Source organism: Calonectris borealis, unplaced genomic scaffold, assembly GCF_964195595.1.
Source record: "Calonectris borealis unplaced genomic scaffold, bCalBor7.hap1.2 HAP1_SCAFFOLD_227, whole genome shotgun sequence".
Lineage (NCBI taxonomy): Eukaryota > Metazoa > Chordata > Aves > Procellariiformes > Procellariidae > Calonectris > Calonectris borealis.
Genome location: NW_027441612.1, coordinates 10,097 through 16,469, shown reverse-complemented (window position 1 = coordinate 16,469; position 6,373 = coordinate 10,097). Strand labels below are relative to the sequence as shown.

The 6,373-nt window shown below is 45.1% G+C and overlaps 1 long non-coding RNA gene across 1 annotated transcript; it reads left to right on the top strand.

Annotated features, from left to right (window-relative positions):
• The first annotated feature begins 3,880 nt into the window (after positions 1-3,880).
• LOC142077353 (uncharacterized) lies at positions 3,881-6,097 on the top strand. Its single transcript, XR_012671745.1, has 2 exons — positions 3,881-4,947; positions 5,054-6,097. It is a non-coding gene; the product is annotated as an uncharacterized LOC142077353 (long non-coding RNA).
• The last annotated feature ends 276 nt before the right edge of the window (positions 6,098-6,373 follow it).

Below are 6,373 nucleotides of genomic sequence, written 5' to 3'. Positions count from 1 at the left end.
TAGCGCCAATCAGGCACTTTTTCCTTGTGTTACAAGTTCAAAGCGTGGATTGGTCTTGTGTCTCGGAAGTTTCTGGACGGTCATCTCTTGCGGCATCTTTCCCGGCTGTGTGAGCAGTTCTGCTCTCTAGCTGTCTGTTTTCACGGACTGGGATTTCTTGCCTGCATCCTTACGTTCTCACGTCTTGAGGCCAGGCTTCTTGTGTGTACATCCTCTCTGTTTTGAGAATAACTTCTTGTCATGGGCCATGATGTCCTACTCTTTCTGGGGTTGCCACAGAGCCTCTTCACATCACTGTCATGGTCCCATGCATTGTCTTGCCAAATGGCGTCTTCCGTTCAGGTGTCATTCTTGCTGAGAGTTTTCTCTCCAGTTTGAGGCACATTTTTTTTTTAGGGTTCCATGTAGTGTTGGTCTGTGCATGTGTGTGTGTGGCTTGGAGCTGCCCTGCCTGGGGGGTGTAGAGTCAGGGGGAGGTGGAATAGCCATAAGAGTCTATGGTTAATACGTTGATATGCCTAGACTGTTGAGGCAATGGTTGTACGGTCATCTAGGTCTCAGTGGCTGTTGGCAGGCTGTGTGGACAGCTCTTTCGATAATTTTTTATGGGGATGAGCTGAGCCATGTGGGAGGTGCTGTTCAGGGGTAGTGAAGGAAATTGAATCTCAAAGGCATTAAGGCTTGTATGTGTACGGCTTAATGTTTGATTTATAAAATTTGTTTAATGGTAGGAAGTATAGTTGGATTCTAGATGGTGTTCTTACATGGACAGAAGTCCTCTGCAATTGTTAGGCTATCGCTCTGCATCTGGGTGACTCATTCAATATCATTTTTGCAGATGCAGAGGAATGAGCGGAGCACTAGAAGCAGGAGGGTTGGTGCGTGGTATTAGAGGAAAGATGTGACTGATGGCTATATGACTACATTATGGTATTTCTATTTTTTAATTTGAAGGGGCAAAGGGAGGAGCAATATGGGATATGGGCACCGGAGCTGACTCGGCCAAGGTGAGTGGTGATTGGCGGGCTGAAGTAGCAGTTATTTTTCAGGTGGTGTATTGCTGGTGAAGTTGTAAACAACCCTTGTTGTTTGTGTTTTACAGGTGGTGCGCAAGCTTCAATGTGGCAACCCAAAATGATGGAGGCTGGACAGCTGAGTGGCGGAGGTCAATGAGAGGGTGATAGGAATCATTGTGGGCAGGCTGCAGTTTTGGGCAGTATCTCAGCATGTGCTTTTTCGCTTGGGTTTTTGCAGGTGCCGCACACAGGCTCGAAGGGGCGATGCTGCCACATGCTGACGAAGGGGTCCGAGAAGGTGAGGCGGTTGTGGGCCAGGTTGGTGTCTAATAGCGAAGTATTACATGGCAACGCAGTGAAGTGTTTCTCTGTGATCTTGCAGGCGCTGTGCGGGCAGCCTTTGGAATTGGATGAGCATTTGAGGTGAGCTGGTAGCAGAGAGGAGGAGCATGGGACTGGTGATTTCTCACAAATGCAATGTTAACCTTGTGTGTCTTTGGTATCTTACGTGCCACAAGTAATGGTGGCTGCAGCATCCGACTCTGGAATTGGCATGGAGCAGGCAAGTTCAATGCCACGGCTCTTGTGCGGATGAGGGTGTTGTGGAAGAGAGCGGTGTCTACTGTCATGATGCTTACTGCTGGTATGCTGTTTTGTATTTTTTTTTTTCAGATACTGCAGAGGAACCCGGTGACTGCAGGAAAATATCAGCTAGCCAATGTGTTTTTTGTCAAGGATGGATTCAGACCCCCGGCCCTCTCAAAGCTAAGTTGAGGGACGATGGCTGGGGAGGGGGCAAGGAGACAAGGTTGCCAACTGCAGGAAGGTGCATTTAAAGTTACTTAGGGCAAAGGGCTGTCCCAGGACCGTCCCCCTTGGGCAGATAAAGGGAGCAGGTTACTTATCAGCATGATGCTAGTGTGTGCTGGGCAGGGCAGTTCCAGCCTGTGTCTGTTGTTGTGTAGTTTGTGTGGTCTGTCTTCTGTGTCTTAGGCCTTCTGCAGGTCTCTGTCCTCTTTGTGCTCGAGGAGCTCAAGCTCATCGAGCTTTGTGCTCGATGCCTCAAGCGCCATCCCTAGGATCTTGAATGCCTGTACTCATTGGTGTAGCGCCAATAGGGCCCCTTTTCCTTGTGTTACAAGCTGAAAGCGTGGATCGGTCTTGTGTCTCGAAGCTTCCAGACGGTCATCTTTTGTGGCATCCTTCCCGTCTGTGTGAGCAGCTCTGCTCTATAGCCATATGTTTTCGTGGACTGGGATTGTTTCCCTGCATCTTTACGTTCTCAGGTCTTGAGGCCAGGCTTCTTGTGTGTACATCCTCTCATTTTTCAGAGCAACTCCTTGTCACGGGTCATGATGCTCTACTCTCTTTGGGGTTGCCCCAGAGCCTCCTCACGTCACCGTCACAGTCCCGCAGGTCGTCTTGCCTGATGATGTCTTCCATCTGGGTCTCATTCTTCTTGCTGAGATTTTTCTCTCATCTTTGAGGCATGCAGTTTAGTGTTGTGTAGTGTTGGTCTGTGCACGTATGTGGCTTGGAGCTGTCCTGCCTGGGGTTGTAGAGTCGGGTATAGGTGGAATAGCCATAAGAGTCTACGGTTAATATGTTGATGTGCCTAGACCGTTGAGACAACGGCTGTACAGTCATCTAGGTCTCAGTGGCTGTTGGCAGGCTGTGTGGACAGCTCTTTTGATGATGTTATATGGGGATGAGCTGAGCCATGTGGGAATGGCTGTTCAGGGGTAGTGAAGCAGATTGAGTCTCAAAGGTGTTAAGGCTTATATGTGTAGGGGTAAATGTTTGACTTCTAAATTTTGTTTAATGAGAGTATGTATAGTCGGATTCTAGATAGTATTCCTACGTTGAAACAAGTCCTCTGGAATTGTTAAGCTATTGCTCTGCATCTGGGTGAATCATTCAATATTGTTTTTGCAGATGCAGAAGGATGAGCTGTGCAGGGTGATGGTCAAGAGGCGAGCGGAGCACTAGAAAAAGGTGGGTTGGTGGGTGGTATTAGAGGGAAGATGTGACTGGTGGCTATATGACTACATTATGGTATTTCTATTTTTCTTTTAATTTGAAGGTGTAAAGGGAGGAGCAATGTGTGATATGGGCACTGGAGCTGACTCGGGCAGGTGAGCAGTGATTGGCGGGCTTAAGTAGCAGTTGTGTTTCAGGTGGTGTATTGCTGGTGAAGTTCTAAGCAACCCTTGTTGTTTGTGTTTTACAGGTGGTGCACAAACCTTAAGTGGCAACCGAAGCTGACGGAGGCTGGGTGGGTGAGCTGTCAAGGTAAAGGAGGGAGAGACACGAATCGGTGTGGGCAGGCTGCAGTTTTGGGCAGTATCTCAGCATGTGCCTTTTTGCTTCGGTTTCTGCAGGTGCCGTACGCAGGCTCGGAGGGGCGATGCTGCCGCATGCTGACGAGGGGTCCGAGAAGGTGAGGCGGTTGTGGGCTGGGTTGGTGTCTAATAGCAAAGTATTGCATGGCAACTCAGTGAAGTGTTTGTCTGTGATCTTGCAAGGTAGTCGAGCGGGTTGAATCTTGAATTTGCCTTAACTTGTCTATGTGGGGCTTAATATCTGATGTGTTTTTTTTTCTATCTGCAGTTAGAAGGCATATGCAAAAACAAGATAGGCTTTTAGTCCTCTCAAGCTATTGGTCAGCATCCAGGTGACTTGCTTTACATGGTTTGATTAGCACAGTCTGTTTGGGTGGAGGTTGTCTGGGCTGGTTTTTTGTATAGCCAGTAGGTATTGCTAACCAGGGTGTACAGTCCCTTTTGTAGTTTTTTGCAGGTGCCCCAGGGTGATTCGGATCCCTGGAGAAAATTCTCAAGCGTGTCTTGCCAGAGTGTCCAAATCGAGGTGAAGAAAAATCAAAGTGAAGAAGGAGCAGGCCCGGTGAATGTAGTGAAGCATCTTCCCTGGCTTGCTCTTAAGAAGGCTGAAACTTTGGAGTTGTACAGAATGGCAATGTTGCTTTGAGGTGTGTGGCGAGACAGTTCTGGGGATGGGTCTAGAATGGGAGCAATATGGCATCATGGCAGGTGGGTGGTGAAACAATGGTGTTTTGAGTGAGGGGTGGAGCAAGTGGTGGTTGAATGAGTGTTAGTTTTTGAATGTGCCTAGCCTTGTATGTGTGAAGTTTTTTATTGCAGGTTGTATTTAATGTTGAGAGTAATTTTTTTTTTAATTATAATAAAAAAAACCCCAGCCGGGGCATTTCTTTTTTTTCCCCTGGCTGTTTGGTTTTTTTTCCCTTGGTCCCGGCCGCTCTGCAAGGTGATGTTCATCGCCAATGTTTGGGCAGAGGTCAGGCTTGGGCCGGGGTTTTTGCAGGCAGGGTGATTTTTGAGGCCTCTGGGAATGCTGTTCCCGGGGAGCGGTGCAGACATGGGGTGATGTCCCATTGTGGCAGGCTGGTCGCAGAATGGATCGTCGAGAGTGAGGGGTAGCTTGTGTGGTGGCTGAATGAGTGGTGTGTTTTGAATGTATAAACCTTGTTTGATTATGTGGTGGTTTTTTATGTTTCTCTGCAGGTTGTGTGTGGAGTTGAGATTTTTTTTTTTTGTTCAGAGAGTTACAAAAAAATATAATAAAACCTAGACAGGGGATTTCCCCCCCCCCGGCTGGGGGTGTGTATGTTGGGTGTGTGTGCTGTATTCTCCCCCCACCCTAGTCCCAGAAACACTGTAAGGGAGTTCATTGCCAATGTTTGGGTGGAGGTTGGGCTTGGGCTGAAGTTTTTGCAAGGAGGATGGTTTTTCTAGGCCTCTGGGAACACCGGTCCTGGGGAGTGCTGTCCTGGAATGTGGCATTTGCCTGTCATTGTATGTTGTGTAGTGAATGGTCATGGGAAGATGATTGATGATCATGCAGTTGAAGGGTGTGGGGAATCAGTGTTGAAGAGGACCAGCTTGTGAAGCAGGTGGGCTAAACTTTATTGTTTAGTGTTAGGATTGTAAATTCTTTTGAGGGGCTTTGTAGTTTCTAATGTAATGATGCTTTATGATTTTTTTTGTTTTTGTGTGCAGGCATGGAAGTAGGGGGCCCATTGAGATGAGTGGAGCTCGGTCACTTTCTGCCTAGGAATACAAATTGTGGAGATGATGTCACCTCGAAGAGGCAAACTTAGAAATATAAAGCAATAGACTGAGAATGTAGTGGGAGGGAGAAACGTGGAAAAGACTACTAGCTAGAGAATCACAGGTACTAAATACTTGCGCTGACTCTAAAGGTAATGATGAATTTTTGAGGTCAAATGCATTTTCAAAAATAATGAGTGAGAAGTGATTAAATGTAATTTGTAGGAAGTATTTGATCAACTTCAGAGTAATTTTTGTCTCTAGTAAAAGTATATTGTAGAATTAAAATGTAAAAAATGATATGGGAAAACTTACTGGAAATAGCAATGGACCAATTTAAACATAAAAATTAGTAAAAAAAAAAATAACAGGCAGTAATGTATCCCTATTGGAATCGCAGTAAAAACTGAAATAACAAATGAAAGTACAAAACTAAGTGGGTGTTGTTAATACCTATGGTTAAAGATTGCCAATTGGAGGGTGCTGTGGTGGAGAATTGTTACAGGCATTGACAGCTCTTGCTTGAGGACTATTGTGTCAATAATGTTTGTATGTGATAATTTTAAGTGAGAATTAGTCATTAGAGGGAGAGTTGTCAATACCTATAGATAAACGTAGCTCTTGACAGGTTAAAAGAAAGCATGTGCATTACTGGCTCCTAAGTATATTTAACCTTCACACAATTACAAATAGTTTTTGAAATTACTTTGAGTAGTTTTGAAGAAATGTAGAATACTACTTGGGCATAAATGATGTCCAATTGAACCACTGATGTTAATGGGATGCTAGCAGGCATGAATTGTGTCTGAGTAGTATCATAAGGAAAATATCAAACTAGGCAGTAAAGATGGAATGCTAATATGGCTGTGTTTAATTACCTTAATTGCAGCAAGAGCTAATTATAGTAGTTAAACAACTCCTTAATAAGGTTCTAAGGTATCTTAAAAGAAAGTGATTGCAATAAAGTTTAAATAAAGTTTTCTTTGATCTGTTTTGTGTCTCCTGTGTTTTTTTTGTGTCTGTGGTTTTTTTTTTTTCTGTCTGTAGGGTTTTTTGTGTGTCTGTCTGATGTCTCAGGATTTGGTTGTCTCTCCGGTTTTTGTCATTGATGTAGTTTTGTCTTTGATTTTGTTGTGTCTCTCTTTCTGTCTTTGTGTGGGTTTTTTTTGTTTCATGTGTGGTTAGAGGAGGGAGTTATCTGTATTGGTCTTTAGGGGTTGTGGTTTTTTTTTTTGCATGCATTAGTGTTGGTCTTGGTCTTTGGGGGTT